The sequence below is a fragment of the Engystomops pustulosus genome, chromosome 6, assembly GCF_040894005.1.
Source record: "Engystomops pustulosus chromosome 6, aEngPut4.maternal, whole genome shotgun sequence".
Lineage (NCBI taxonomy): Eukaryota > Metazoa > Chordata > Amphibia > Anura > Leptodactylidae > Engystomops > Engystomops pustulosus.
This window is the reverse complement of record NC_092416.1, coordinates 125,072,995-125,089,792: the sequence shown is the minus strand read 5'-3', so window position 1 is coordinate 125,089,792 and position 16,798 is coordinate 125,072,995. Positions and strand designations below refer to the sequence as shown.

The window sequence follows — 16,798 nt, the reverse complement described above, 5'->3', positions numbered from 1 at the left end:
AATCATTCCTCAAAGTGTTTTGCCTCTCAATCCCCGTTTAGTACCTGTTTTTTTGCCCATAGCAGCCATAATTTCCAACTGAAAAGAACTACAATTTGCAAGATGAAGGGGCAGGACCTGTCACCCCAGCACAAGTGCCTGCTGCTGACCAACAAGACCATCGCTTCTGCATGTTAGACACTCACACAGGTGAGTGTGGAGCTTGTAGCTAAGGGTGATACCACACTTGGCGTTTTTAGTCCAATAAAAAAATGCATGTGTTTTTTGAAACCGCATCCGTTTTTGTCCATTTTTCCAAATTATCTTAATAGATTAACAGGTTGTAAGCAGGGTCGAAAGCGCACCCGTGTTCCTCCCTGTGTCCCGGAGCCAGCCTGCAGCCTCAAGGGGCCTCCACGGTCCCTGTACTCCAGCATGCAAGTGTCCGTCTCCTAGTGCGCGTGCTCTCTGCAAGGTTTAATGGCCAACACGCCTCCTCGGCAGGATGGCAGGACCTCGGCAGGATGGGATACACTGGGATACAGGACGACCACAGGGATACAGGACGACCACAGGGATACAGGACGACCACAGGGATACAGGAATGCCACAGGAATATAGGAACGCCACAGGAGTACAGACACACAGAGGAATCCTGGAAACGCTGGGATATGGAGAAACACTTGTAAAAACAGGAGAGCTTTCACTTCAGGGAGAATGACTTGAAGATCTGGCGGAGAGTGAAGGGAGGTGGCGGATTATAAGGGCGAGCTGGATTAGCCAGCGCCATTCAGAAGGACGCTAGCCCTTTGAGGCAGGACGAGCTGGTTCGCACGCCCTAGCAGTGGGTGTGTGGGCCTGGACGGTACCACAGCCTTGAGCCTGGAGAGGTAAGATTGGGCTGGGGGAACGGGGACACAGCGCCACACAGGTGGGTACGGGTTTACCAGCGATCTGTACCGAGGACCGCGGATACAGCCGTGACAGTACCCCCCCTTTAGGTCCCCTATTCTCTTCTTCTTCAGCTTTTTCTTCCGTCTCGTCCAATTCATCTTGGTGATGGGACACCTGAGGAGGAAAGCAGAAATAGGACACACCCCGACAAGGTGCTTGGAGCTGGCATGGAACAAGCCGAGGATATCTTGAGGACGTCTGGAACATCTTTTGGCCGGAGGCTTCCCGTCTGTGGACCCTCTGGACCACCGCAGAGAGTGATGGTATTAGCCGCAACCCGGGACCAGAGTCTAAGTGGTCTTCACCACAGCCCGCCTTCAAAGCTGGATGGTCTTTCCGCGGTGGGGTGCCACCAGGTCATTCCACAGGTGCGACAAGGATGGCACAGGAACCACAGGGACAGATCACCGGAGTAAGAACCACATGGACGGACCAACGGAGCTGGACACAGGAACAGACTTCAGGATGGCAGGAAGACCACTGGGATACGCCACGGAAATACACGGACGCCACAGGAATAAAGGATGCCACGGGAATACAGGAAACCCAGGAACACTGGAGTACAGACCCACAGAGGAATCCTGGAAACGCTGGATCATGGAGGAACACTAGTAAACACAGGAGGATTTTCACATCAGGGAGAAAGACTTAAAGATGATTGAAGGGAGGTGCCGGATTATAAGGGCGAGACGGATTAGCCAGCGCCAATCAGAAGGATGCTGCCCACTTAAGGCAGGACGAGCTGGCACGCGTGCCCTAGCAACGTCCTAGTCGGAGGAAGCATGCGGCCTGGACGGGACCACAGCCTAGAGCCTGGAGAGGTAAGATTGGGTTGGGGGAACGAGGACACTTCGCCACAGAGGAGGGGACGGGTATACCCGCAATCCGTATCGAGGATCGCAGGTACGGCCATGACAGCAGCTAAGCTGGGTGGTTTTGGGGGAGGAATTTTTGGGAATTAGGTGTGGCTAACGCCAAATGAATTAGAGGATGGTTGTTATTGAGAGTTTTCTCAATTAATGGGCAACTACAGTCCAGGGTGTATATATACCAAGATTTTATCTTTTGAAGTAAAAAAGCTGTTCTCTATATTTGAAGATTGGGTACTCCTAACCCTCCTTTTAATCTGTTAGCGTACAGAATTGTTGCTGCAACTTTTTTTTTTTTTTTGGCTTTCCATATAAAGGAGAGCATTAGTTTTTGGATATGAATAGTTTAGGGATAGGAACTGATATGGTTTTTAAATAATGTAATATCTTCGGTAATATAAGCATTTTACAGGTTACTATTCGCCCCATCCATGGAAGTAGGTTGGTCTTTAAGGCCTCTAGATCTTTTTGGTGTGCAGAAAGAGGAAACAACATATTAATTCTTGGTAAATGTTTGAGAGGGTTTGAAAGTCTGACAAAGTAGGGCATTTCTTATATTTTCCATTGCAATGGGAAATCTTGTAATATTTGAATTTTTAATGTGGGAGGGATGTTAAATCCAAGGAGTAGGGATTTGCTGGCATTTACTATATAATGTTATACTTTTCAAAAGGATTCATTTATGTCCATGACCTCTCTGAGGGTGAATAGTGGATCGGCAAATAATCCCACCTTGTAATGTCTCGTTCCTGACTATATGCCAGTTATTTTGGGGTTGGTCCTAATTAACTAATCAAAGGGTTGAATACTTAAAATAAAAATAAGGTGAAAATGCAGTGAAAATGGTGAAAAAAACACATTTGCGCCATTTTCTTGTGTGCATGGATTTTACGGCTTTCACTGTGTGAAATAGTAAGTGATTTTTTACATGCTGCATTTAGGCACCTAAAGGTGTTGTATAAGTTATGTGATTGTAAACAGCTATTCAGTGTTTGGGACTTTCTAATTCTTAGGGCTGTGGAGTCTAGCTAGATATCTTGGATTAGGTTAAAGTCTCTGCACATCTTTTTTTGATTTTTTGGTACTTTTCGTATAAGTTTGTTTAAAAACTCAACCTGAGATTTGTGCACAGAGGTTTACAAGGGTGATTGTGGGTTAGAGTTTATTTCAGACACCAAAATAATGTATCTCCCTCTACTATCCAATTGGACCTCCAGCTTTATGTATGATAAGGTGTCTTTAAGTGCAATATACACTCCAGCATGTGCAAAATCCCTCATCGAGTCCTAGCCTATTCTTGGGGCCTGGAGGCAGCCGGGGCCCAGAATACCGGAGTGCCTGGCAGTTGCGGCCTAGGCGTGCTGATGTCACGGTGCTTGGTATAGGGACCAGAGGGCTTTCCTACAGCCTGGCAGGTCTCCAGCAGGTGGTGTGTGCAAGAAATATGGAGGGAGAGGCTGATGTACTGGTTCTCCCTGGGGCAACCCCTTAGTGCCTGTAAGATATGTCCCTGGGTAATGGATGGGGAGCCTGTGGTGGTAACAGCCGTATCCAGGGATCAGACGGAGGCAACGTTGTGCAAAATAACTCACGGTTCTTTATTGAACAACAGCAGGCAATGGGCCTGGATGGTCTCACAGAAGATTTGGATTACTGGCGTGGTCATGGAGAGGGTCCTCAGGAAAAGTGCACCAGACTGGTAGTAGATGCAGGCTGGGATGGAGCTGTGTCCAAGTTGTGGAAGCTGCAGTTCTGGATTTGAGTCTCCTGACTCTGGTCCAGGGATTTGATTCTGTGTGAGTTCTGAGGATATAATGTCTCTCTCTCTCTCTTCACTCTGTATGCTGGTATTCTAAGAGGATCTGCTCTCTAGGGAGAGTTGGGTCCCAAGAGCATGTGCTCAGAGACAAGACCTTGTGGTAAGACCTTTGGCTTCTCCCTGCTCAGGGGTTTTATTCTCCTGGTCAGGTGGTATCAGCTCTCCAATCACCACCCAGTTTACAAATACAGCCAACAATTGGTCAATAACTTACATCCACTTAACCATTGCCTGTTCAGGCAGGATCTACAGCTGCTATTATGTACTGTCCAAGTTCTAGAACCTGCATAGAGGATTCACGGCTCCTAACCTGGAGAGGGCCTTCTTCGCAACTACCAGCCTGTCTATGTATTGGCAGGGGTGTTGCACAGGTTTTTTTTGGAGGCGTTTGCCTTATATATGTATGGAAATGGCTTGTGTGAGAATTCAGATTGGGAAGACTTGAGCTAATTTGAGGAGAATTGAGCCCTCTGGTGTTCAGGGAAAGTGACATGGTAACATTTGGAGTAAAATGGTCTCTCTGATGAACAGAAAATTTAACTAAAACAAACAAATCAGAATACTGCCTCTACTTTTAGGGTACAGCTTTAAAGTATGTCCTTTTACAGACTTATTTCAGGTAATGGGAAACTGGCAGGCAAATATAAATGCCTGGCTTTTTGTTCACTTTAGGGTGTCTATGGATCACTACTGCACAGAGCCACTCTGCACCCCAACACTGTTACACGCTCACACTTGCCACCATTCGCAATTACGGCTTACGACCACACCAGGACCACACACATACATACAGATACACACTTTTCTAGGCACTGTACATTTCACTTGGATCCACACTGTCTATAGCTACTGCTAGCACACAGACACTCACAGGGTAATATGGCTTAGCGGTAATTCACCTCTCCAGAGTTATAGGAACGTATAGAGCAGAAGGAAAAATGTATTAAATGACACTTTAATATGCAAAGAAGGCACAATACTGAAAGGTTACAAAGAATGGTGAATAAACAGACATATATAATCCACCTACCACCCGATCTACCTTTATAGGTAGATTTGTGGTGGTAGGTTCCCTTTAAGGGCCAAGCTCGAGAAAAGGCAATTTCACCACAGTAGTCTTCCATTCCTGGGATACCGTTCCATTCCAAGTTGTTAGCCGTTCTTCAGTGGCCTCGCCCAGTGGGACTAAGCGCCATACAGAGATTTCTTGGAAAGGACAATTATTATTGGCAGTTTATTCCACATTTCTCCTCTCTTGTATCTCTTATTGTGACGCTGACCAAGAAGAATGCCAATCCTAGACTCTGGCCTCCGACGGCTTCACTGACCTGAAGTCTGCCTTTGCCTTTGCCCCAGTTCTCACACGGCCTGATATGAAGAAGCCATTCCAGCCGGAGGTTGATGCCTCATCCATTGGTGCTGGAGCCGTTCTCACCCGCTTTACCCAAGGTCCATAAAAAGACGGATACACCCCCAATGCGCCCCATCATCTTGAGTGTAGGGTCACTAAATGAAAAAGAGCATGTGAGTGGTTGGATCTGCAACTACAACCCTTGGTGAAAAGAATATCAGGGTATCTGCAAGATACCAGGGATCAGGGGTCGCACTAACATTTTTCCAGAAGCGATTGGCTGATGTCACAATCCCTGCGACAGACGGAGAAGATACCGGAGCTTCGATCGATTGGGGTGGACCTGCCGGGAGGCGTCAGCAGGTGAGTACACTGTTTTTTGGGGGTTTTTTTGCAGGCTACATACTACAGGGGCTGGCAGGCTTTATACTACAGGGGGCTGGCAGGCTTTATACTACAGGGGGCTGGCAGGCTATATACTACAGGGGGCTGGCTGGCTATATACTCCAGGGGCTGGCTGGCTATATACTCTAGGTGCTGGCAGGCTATATACTCTAGGTGCTGGCAGGCTATATACTCCAGGGGCTGGCAGGCTATACACTACAGAGGGCTGGCAGGTTATATACTACAGGGGGCTGGCAGGCTATATACTACAGGAGGCTGGCAGGCTATATACTGCAGGGGGATGGCAGGCTATACACTACAGGGGGCTGGCTGTATACTACTGTGGGCTGGCTATATACTACTGTGGGCTGGCTGTATACTACAGAGGGCTGTGCAGGCTGTATACTACAGGGACTGGGCAGGCTGTATACTATAGGGGCTTGCGGGCTATGTAATACAAGAGGCTGGCAGGCTATATAGTACAGGGGGCTGGCTGGCTATATAGTACAGGGGGCTTGCTGGCTATATACTGGGGAGGCTGTGTGCAATGCATTTCCCACCCTCGGCTTATACTCAAGTCAATAGGTTTTCCCAGTTTTTTGTGTTAAAATTAGGGGTCTCGGCTTATACTTGGGTTGCTTATACTTGAGTATATAGGGTATATTATTATATATTTATAAATAATGATGATAGTCTCATGTTTAAAGCTGTAGTGTGTCGTGAAATATGAAGTCTGAAAGTCACAAGTTCAAAACATTGTTACCCTTTTGCTTGCCAGTGTAACATAGCAGATACAGTTAGGGCCAGAAATATTTGGACATTGACACAATTTTTGCGAGTTGGGCTCTGCATGCCACCACATTGGATTTGAAATGAAACCTCTACAACAGAATTCAAGTGCAGATTGTAACGTTTAATTTGAAGGGTTGAACAAAAATATCTGATAGAAAATGTAAGAATTGTACACATTTCTTTACAAACACTCCACATTTTAGGAGCTCAAAAGTAATTGGACAAATAAACATAACCCAAACAAAATATTTTTATTTTCAATATTTTGTTGCGAATCCTGAGGAGGCAATCACTGCCTTAAGTCTGGAACCCATGGACATCACCAAACGCTGGGTTTCCTCCTTCTTAATGCTTTGCCAGGCCTTTACAGCCGCAGCCTTCAGGTCTTGCTTTTTTGTGGGTCTTTCCGTCTTAAGTCTGGATTTGAGCAAGTGAAATGCATGCTCAATTGGGTTAAGATCTGGTGATTGACTTGGCCATTGCAGAATGTTCCACTTTTTTGCACTCATGAACTCCTGGGTAGCTTTGGCTGTATGCTTGGGGTCATTGTCCATCTGTACTATGAAGCGCTGTCTGATCAACTTTGCAGCATTTTGGCTGAATCTGGGCTGAAAGTATATCCCGGTACACTTCAGAATTCATCTGGCTACTCTTGTCTGTTATGTCATCAATAAACACAAGTGACCCAGTGCCATTGAAAGCCATGCATGCCCATGCCATCACGTTGCCTCCACCACGTTTTACAGAGAATGTGGTGTGCCTTGGATCATGTGCCGTTCCCTTTCTTCTCCAAACTTTTTTCTTCCCATTATTCTGGTACAGGTTGATCTTTGTCTCATCGGTCCATACTTTTCCAGAACTGAGCTGGCTTCTTGAGGTGTTTTTCGGCAAATTTAACTCTGGCCTGTCTATTTTTGGAATTGATGAATGGTTTGCATCTAGATGTGAACCCTTTGTATTTACTTTCATGGAGTCTTCTCTTTACTGTTGACTTAGAGACAGATACACCTACTTCACTGAGAGTGTTCTCGACTTCAGTTGATGTTGTGAACGGGTTCTTCTTCACCAAAGAAAGTATGCGGCGATCATCCACCACTGTTGTCATCCGTGGACGCCCAGGCCTTTTTGAGTTCCCAAGCTCACCAGTCAATTCCTTTTTTTTCAGAATGTACTCGACTGTTGATTTTGCTACTCCAAGCATGTCTGCTATCTCTCTGATGGATTTTTTCTTTTTTCAGCCTCAGGATGTTCTGCTTCACCTCAATTGAGAGTTCCTTTGACCACATGTTGTCCGGTCACAGCAACAGCTTCCAAATGCAAAACCACACACCTGGAATCAACCCCAGACCTTTTAACTACTTCATTGATTACAGGCTAACGAGCGAGACACCTTCAGAGTTCATTGCAGCCCTTAGAGTCCATTGTCCAATTACTTTTGGTCCCTTGAAAAAGAGGAGGCTATGCATTACAGAGCTATGATTCCTAAACCCTTTCTCCGATTTGGATGTGGAAACTCTCATATTGCAGCTGGGAGTGTGCACTTTCAGCCCATATTATATATATAATTGTATTTCTGAACATGTTTTTGTAAACAGCTAAAATAACAAAACTTGTGTCACTGTCCAAATATTTCTGGCCCTAACTGTACCTACTGTGTATGGAGAGGTGACACCTTCTGAGCTCTGTCTATACACCCTCAACAACACAATAAAGTACTAGTCCATTATGGGTTTTCAAACTGAGGTCCATATAACATTTCCACAGGAATGCCAGTTAGATGCAGGCCGCAACTCTGGAATATCCCAAGGACAGAGGCAGAAAGGGGGGGTTAGCAGACCTGCATGTCATTTAAGTTAGGGAATTTCTATTGGTTTTGAAGCTTCACAATTGTTCTTCAAATATTTATAAAATATTATTTTATTAATAACACAGAGAAATATTACCATCACTGATGTCTGTGGCCTATTCAACCCCTTCTTTTCTCTGAAAAATTTCAATTGCTGTAAGAGATGACCTTGCACCCCAGGGAATTGCTAGAGGCTTGGCACCTCTCATTTGTCCTAAACATCAAATCAAAGAACAAGCTGCATAAAGTTTGTCTAGTACAGAGGATCTGTTTCCCATGAAATCCCTCTCATTTCCCATATGTCACCTTGACTGCTCTTTTCCGCCTGGTGTTGTTACCAACTGTTGTGATAAAGATTAAATTTCCTTTTTTGTGTCCAATTCCATTGCTGCATAGTTTTTCCCTTTGTAAAGACAAAGAAAACTTACACTGAAGACTATTTGATGAGAATGTCTAGGGTGCATTTGCAGCATTTAAAAAAAAATTAAGTAAACTTAAGTTATTGTTCTAGTCTTCATCTATTTGAATTTTTAGTTGCCATAAAAATAATTTTTGAAGAAATGATTCAGTTAGTTTATTTTACAAACCTAACAGATTGGCACACGGAACAGGAGACACAGGAACAGGATCACGGAACACTGGAACTGGATCACGGAACACTGGGGACAAAGGAGGGCTTTCACTTCACAGGAAATGGCTGAAGATCCAGCGGGGCATGATGGGAGCCGCTGGATTAAATAGCGGAGCCGGATTGATCAGCGCCAATCACCAGGACGCTGGCCCTTTAAGAGCCGGCCCTGAAGAGCCGGCACGTGCGTGCCCTAGGGAGCGGGGAAGTGCCGCGACCTGGAGAAGAACTGGCTCAGTTCGGTACTGGACCGGATCAGACAAGACTAGTCCATCAACGGAGGAAAGGGATATGGGATTCTTGAGAGGAACCACCGGAATGTGATGCCGGGAGACCAGAGCGGCATCCACAAAATTCCCTGCAGAACCAGAGTCGAAGAATGCTGAAACTTGCACAGGAGAGCGAGCACCGACACACAGGAACCGACAGACGTGGAGACACAACATTTAAACCTAGGGAAGTACCTCCCAGAAGCCCAAGGTGTTGGCGTATCTTGGACGTAGAAGAATGGACACGACAAGCCCCAATAAAGTGTTCGGGACTAGCACAGTACAAGCAAAGTCTCTCCGGGAGATGCCTGGAACGTTCTTCGATGGTGAAACGGACTCTGTTGACTTGCATACGCTCAACTTCAGACTGGGCTGCTGGAGGCTGGAGCTTCTTTTGGGAAACCGGAGCCAAGTGAGGAAGTTGTGAAAGCGGAGCCTGTTGTTGCTTGTGATGCAATTCTCCATCACGCTCCATGAACCGCTTGTCTATCCGAGTGGCCAGGGTGATGAGACCACTCAAAGTCCCCGGCAGATCACGGCCAGTGTGTCTTTCACCTGGAAGGACAGTCCTTTTTTTGAAGGTTGCTGACAAGGCCGCGTCGTTCCAGGACTCGGAAGCCAGGGTGCAGAACTTGACAGCATATTCGCCCACAGATGAATCTCCTTGGCGCAGGTTCAGCAGCACAGTTTCAGCTGAGGAGGCTTGTGCGGGTTCCTCAAATATGGAGCGGAATTCAGCCAGGAAGGTAGTATGGGTAGCTGTGACTGGATCATTTATGTCCCATAGAGGAGTAGCCCAGGCCAGGGCCTTCCCGGAAAGGAGGCTGAGGATGAATGCCACCTTGGAGTGTTCGGTGAAATACTGGGATGGCATCAACTCAAAGTGCAGTGAGCATTGGCTGATTAAGCCCCTGCACAATTTGGGCCGTCAAATTTGTCTGGCATTATGTCTGCCATAGAAAATCTGAGCCTTGGTTCTGCTGCCGGAGGAAATGCCGGGGAAGCTGGAGAAGTCACAGGAGCCTGTTGCTGGGAGTCAAGCAGGTGTTGAAGCGCGGAGGTAACTTTACCTAGAAGTTCTCCTTGATAAGCAATCTGTTGACACTGCTGGGTGACAATGGTGTGAAGATCAGTCCGTTCCGGAGGCGACTCCTTGGCGGGGTCCATCGCCAGATATTACTGTCAGGGTTCTGGGACTGTGGAACCTCTGGACCACCACGGGAGATGGTACTATCCTACACCATCTAGTATTGCAGTTTTTGGACCCCTATTGGATGGAATGATATAGGTTGAGTAGCCCCAATCCTTTACCTATTTTTTCATTAATGCAGTAATTCCGAACACAGGAGGGCTTTCACTTCACAGGAAATAGCTGCAGATCCAGCGGGGCATGATGGGAGCCGCCGGATTAAATAGCAGAGCCGGATTGACCGTCACCAATCACCAGGACGCTGGCGCTTTAAATCTTGAAGAGCCGGCGCACGCCCTAGTGAGCCGGGGGGCATGCGGCCTAGTCGGGTCCGGAGCAGGAGCATGGAGCAGTAAGTCCGGGTCTGGGGATGGAGCAGCAGAGGCTCCACAGAGAGGGGCACGGATGTGCCCGCGATCGGTGACATGGATTGTGGAGGCACCCTTGACATGTCCCCTGAAGTCCCATCCCATGCAATAATCAAAAAATAAAAAGGTGAAAATCTCCCCAAAAACACAACATATTGGTTATCACAACGTCTGTAACAACCTGTACAATAAAATAATATTGTCACTGAGCCCGTAAAAAAAGGCCGTAGAAAAACTCCAAAAAACTTAACAAAAATTATGAAATTTTCACATCTGACCTCATAAAAAGTGCATAAAAAGTAACATTTACCCAGACATGTTACCAAGAAAAAGTACACCTTGTTCCGCAAATAATAAGCTCTAATACAAAAAAAACATAAACATTGGGGCAGATTTACTTACCCGGTCCTGTGGCGCGTTCTCTGTGGAGGATTCAGGTCTTCCGGTGATTCACTAAGGTAGTGCGCCCGATGTCCACCAGGTGTCGCTGCTTCGTTGAAGTCCGTCGCAGTTCACGATCCGTTGCTGGGTGGAGGTAAGTGCGTGTGAATCAACACTTTTTTTAAAAAAAAAAAATAAGGCTGTTTTTCCGAATCCGTCGGGTTTTCTGACAGCCACGCCCCTTGATTTCCATTGCGTGCATGCCGGCGCCGATGCGCCACAATCCAATCAGGGTTTTGCCATAATCGTGAAGGACCCATAGAATAGAGATACCACATTATTTTTATGGTACGGCAAACGTCTTGGGGAAAAAATGCTAAAACCATAAACAAGAATTCATGATTTTTTTAACCCCTTAACGCTCTGCGCCGTAGCTCTACGGCGCAGAGGTATAAGGGATGTATGAAGAGGGCTCACGGGCTGAGTCCTCTTCATACAAAGGTAGGGGTTTTTGCATAATGCATAAAACCCCCACCGCTAATAACCGCGGTTGGTGCTAGCACCGATCGCGGCTATTAACCCCCACCCCCGTTGCCGCCGGCAAAGTCGTCGGCGGCATTTAAAAGACGTTACAATGAGCCAGTGGCTCATTGTAATGAATGTGCTGCAAAAATGCCATATATTGCAATACAGAAGTATTGCAGTATATGGTAGCAGCGATCTGACCATCTAGGGTTAATGTACCCTAGATGGTCTAAAAGATAGTGAAAAAAAAAAGTTTTAAAAAAAATATTAAAAGTTCAAATCACCCCCCTTTCCCTAGAACGGATATAAAACATAATAAACAGTAAAAATCACAAACATATTAGGTATCGCCGCGTCCCAAAATGCCCGATCTATCAAAATATAAAAACGGTTACAGGCGGCGGTGACCTCCGAGGCGGGAAATGGCGCCCAAATGTCCGAAATGCGACTTTTACACCTTTTTACATAACATAAAAAATGATCAAAATGTCGCACAGACCTCAAAATGGTAGCAATGAAAACGTTGCCTCATTTCGCAAAAAATGACCCCTCACACATCTCCGTGCGCCAAAGTATGAAAAAGTTATTAGCGTCAGAAGATGGCAAAATTTTTTTTTTCTTTTTTGTACACATTCGTTTAATTTTTGAAAATGTATTAAAACACAATAAAACCTGTATAAATTTGGTATCACCGCGATCGCACCGAACCAAAGAATAAATTAGGCGTGTTATTTGGAGCGAAGAGTGAAACTCTTAAAAACTGAGCCCACAAGAACGTGACGTGCGTTTTTTTTTCAATTTTTCCACATTTGGAATTTTTTTTCAGCTTCGCAGTACACGGCATGTTAAAATAAATAACATTACGGGAAAGTAAAATTTGTTACGCACAAAATAAGCCCTCACACAGGTCTGTACACGGAAAAATTAAAAAGTTATCGATTTTTGAAGTTGGAGAGCGAGTAATGAGCCGAAAAACCCTCCGTCCTTAAGGGGTTAACCACCACCAAGAAAGAGTTAATAAAATCTGATTATTAGCTATTGAATCCCCCTTAAATGATGTACCTGAAAAGTGGATCTCATCCACAAAAAAATTAATCCCCCATATGTCCAAAAATAAACATTTTATAGCCTGTAAAATTTTACAATGCAGATCTGCTCTGAATGGCGCTCCTTTCCTTCTATGTCCGGCCATGTGCCCATATTGCAGTTTACCCCCACATATGGGTCATCCTCATGGAGTTTTTCGTCATTTAACCTCTTCCCGACATTTGACATTAATAGTACTGTATGGTGGGAGGTGCGTTCCTACATTATGCAGTATTATTAGGTCATGCTGTTGAACAGAGTCGGCACCAGAAGCTGTGGGTGCCAGCTGTATGTTATAACAATCTGTATAATAACTCAAAACAAAAACCGAAAAACTTGCGCCAAAAGGGTTTCATAAAAACCCTTCACAAAAATGTTCTAAAAACTTATCAAATAAAAGTTATGTGCACCACAATAGTACCACTGAAAAGGATAACTCAACACGTAAACAATGAGCCCAGCTCATAACCAAAAACAAAAAAGTTACGGTGATACGAAAATAAATGAAATTTTTTCTATGTTAGTTTTTCTTCAGTGAAATTGTAAAACTATATAAAAAACTATATAAATGATGTATCAGTGTAATCGTAGTGATCTATAGAATAAAGCTAATATGTTTTTTTATGGTATGGAGAACAGTCCCAAAAAAATACAAAAAGAAAGGAAACCATAACTTACCATATTTCTTATAGTCCAGTGCGCCTTATATATGACGCACAACCATCTCTAGGGTTTACAGAGAATGGTCCGAAAAAGAAAAAAACATCCAGTGAGCGGCAGTTCTGTGGGCGGAAATGCCTTGTTGATGCCAGAGGTCAGAGGAGAATGGGCAGACTGGTTCTAGCTGATAGAAAGGCAACAGTGACTCAAATCGCCACCCGTTACAACCAAGGTAGGCAGAAGAGCATCTCAACGCACAGTACGTCGAACTTTGAGGCAGATGGGCTACAGCAGCAGAAGACCACACCGGGTGCCACTCCTTTCAGCTAAGAACAGGAAACTGAGGCTACAACTTGCACAAGCTCATCGAAATTGGACAGTAGAAGATTGGAAAAACGTTGCCTGGTCTGATGAGTCTCGATTTCTGCTGCGACATTCGGATGGTAGGATCAGAATTTGGCATCAACAACATGAAAGCATGGATCCATCCTGCCTTGTATCAACGGTTCAGGCTGGTGGTGGTGGTGTCATGGTGTGGGGAATATTTTCTTGGCACTCTTTGGGCCCCTTGGTACCAATTGAGCATCGTTGCAACGCCACAGCCTACCTGAGTATTGTTGCTGACCATGTCCATCCCTTTATGACCACAATGTATCCAACATCTGATGGCTACTTTGAGCAGGATAATGCACCATGTCATAAAGCTGAAATCATCTCAGACTGGTTTCTTGAACATGACAATGAGTTCACTGTACTCAAATGGCCTCCACAGTCACCAGATCTCAATCCAATAGAGCATCTTTGGGATGTGGTGGAACGGGAGATTTGCATCATGGATGTGCAGCCGACAAATCTGCGGCAACTGTGTGATGCCATCATGTCAATATGGACCAAAATCTCTGAGGAATGCTTCCAGCACCTTGTTGAATCTATGCCACGAAGAATTGAGGCAGTTCTGAAGGCAAAAGGGGGTCCAACCTGTTACTAGCATGGTGTACCTAATAAAGTGGCCGGTGAGTGTATGTCAGAATTTAAAAATTAGGCAGTGTCAGGAATGTTAAAAGTGGTGTCGTTGGCAAGGGGTTAATACTTTGTGACAGTTTAATTTTTTGCCAAAATTAATAAACCGTATATACTCGAGTATAAGCCGACCTGAGTATAAGCCGAGACCCCAACTTTTAACACAAAAAACTGGAAAAACCTATCAACTCCAGTTTAAGCCAAATGTGGAAAATGTATTGGTCACAGCCTCCCCAGTATAAAGCCAGCAAGCCCCCCTGTAGTATGTAGCCTGCCAGCCCCCTGTAGTATGTAGCCTGCCAGCCCCCTGTAGTATATAGCCTGCCAGCCCCCTGTAGTATATAGCCTGCCAGCCCCCTGTAATATATAGCCTGCCAGCCCCCTGTAGTATATAGCCTGCAAGCCCCTGTAGTATATAGCCTGCCAGCCCCTGGAGTATATAGCCTGCCAGTCTCTGTAGTGTATAGCCAGCCAGCCCCCTGTAGTATATAGCTTGCTTGCCCTCTAGTATATAGCCTGCAGCCCCTGCCCCCAATATAATGCCTGTAAGAAAAAACAAACTCCCCCTGGCAGTTCCTCTTCTATACAGCGATGCTCTGGCATTGGCACCGTGTCCCCACATGGCCATTGCAGGGATCATGACGTCAGCCGCTCGCCGACAACTTAGTGTATGCCGGCGCACATAGTAGAATGTCAGCGCGCGGCTGACGTGACGATCCCTGTGATAATCAGTGCGGGGACACGGAGCCGATACCAGAGCATCTTTGTATAGAAGAGGAGCTGCCGGGGGGCATTGGAGTGTGAGTACACTGTTTGTTTTTTATTGACTTGAGTATAAGTCAATAAGTCCGTATAAGCTTATACTCGTGTATATACGGTATTGTCTAAAAAAATATTACAGCTCGTAAATTACACCTCCATTTTGTTTTAACCCCTGTGAAGCATCTAAAGGGTTAACACATTTCTTCAAGTTGATTTTGCACACATTTAGGGGTGTAGTTTCTAAAATGGCTTAATTTAGGGGTTTTACTGCTATTTCTGCCTCTAAATGTCAATAAAACCTGTACAGGTGCCTCTAAATAAGGGTTTTTGTAAATTTTCATAAAAATGAGAAAAATTGCACCAAAAATTCTGAACCTCCTGACATCCTAGAAAAGAGAGAGGATGCATAAAAATGCCATGCCGATATAAAGAAAACATTTGGGAAATGTTAGCTACTTGGGTGCTCTGACTATCTGCCTGAAAAGCTGAATTTTTTTACTTTGAAAATGAATAATTTTTAGAAATTTTTTCATAAGTAAACACAAAAGATATGATCTAAATTTTCCATTACTTTGTGTACAATGAGTGACGAGAAAACAATCTCAAAATCCTCTTCATATGTTAAAGCATTAAAAAGGTAAAACCTCCTATAATGACACAGGGCAAATTTGAACCCTATAACTCTCTGCGCCGTACATGTCCGGCACGGTGTGAGCCCTTTTCATGCAGAGGTGGGGTTTGCTGCATATTGCAGCAAACCCCCACCACTAATACCCGTGGTCAGTGCTTTCACCGATCGTTGGTATTAACTCTGGTTTCTGCCGATTCATTCTGGTTTCTGCTGCTGGCTCATTGTAATGCATACTATGCAAAAATGCCATATACAGGCGGTCCCCTACTTAAGGACACCCGACTTACAGACAACCCATAGTTACAGACAGACCCCTCTTACCTCTGGTGAAGCTCTCTGAATACTTTACTATAGTTCCAGATTAAAATAATCAGCTGTAAGGTGTCTGTAATGAAGCTTTATTGATAATCCTTGGTCTCTTTACAGCAAAAAATTTTAAACTCCAATTGTCACTGGGCCCAAAATTTTTTTTTGTCTGGATCTACAATTATAAAATAGACAGTATCGACTTACATACAAATTCAACTTAAGAACAAACCTCCGGACCCTATCTTGTACGTAAACCGGAGACTGCCTGTACTGCAATACTGTAGTATTGCAGTATATGGTAGGAACGATCAGACCTTAATGTACACTAGAGGGTTTAAAAAAAAAAAGTTTTAAAGTTTAAAAGATAGTAAATAAACCTATAAGTTTAAATCGTCTCCCTTTCCCTAGAACTGATATAAAACGTAATAAACAGTTAAAATCACAGACACAATGGGGCTCATTTACTAAGGGTCCAAATCGCGCACTTTCGTCGGGTTTCCCAACGATTTCCAATTTGCCCTGAATTGCCCTGGGATTTTGGCGCACACGATCGGATTTTGGCGCATCGGCGCCAGCTTTCACGCAACCAAAATCAGGGCATGTGTGGCCGTAGGATAACCCAACAGATTCGGAAAAAATGCGGAATTTAAAAAATAATTTGTGTCGGAAGATCAGCACTTACATACACCGCGGAGAAGAAGGTGAACTCCGGCGGACCTTGGCGCAGCAGCGACACTTGCTGGATGTCGGATGCACAGACCTTAGTGAATCCCGGCAGACCAGAATTCTCGTCAGAGAATGCGCCGCTGGATTGCGACTGGACCGGGTAAGTAAATGTGCCCCAAAAGGTATTGTAGCGTCTCAAAATGCTTGATCTATCAAAATATAAAAAATGGTTATTGCCAGCGGTGACCCCCATAACAGAAAATAGCGCCCAAATATCTGAAACGCGACTTTTACACCATTTTACATCACA

General features: G+C 44.9%; 1 long non-coding RNA gene across 1 annotated transcript in view; it reads left to right on the top strand.

The window, feature by feature from the left end:
• Positions 1 to 16,798, top strand: part of LOC140064217 (uncharacterized) — a 58,145-nt gene that overhangs the window by 378 nt on the left and 40,969 nt on the right. Inside the window, exon 2 of the long non-coding RNA XR_011847726.1 lies at positions 63 to 189. This is a non-coding gene — a long non-coding RNA (uncharacterized lncRNA). The remainder of the gene's footprint in view (positions 1 to 62; positions 190 to 16,798) is intronic.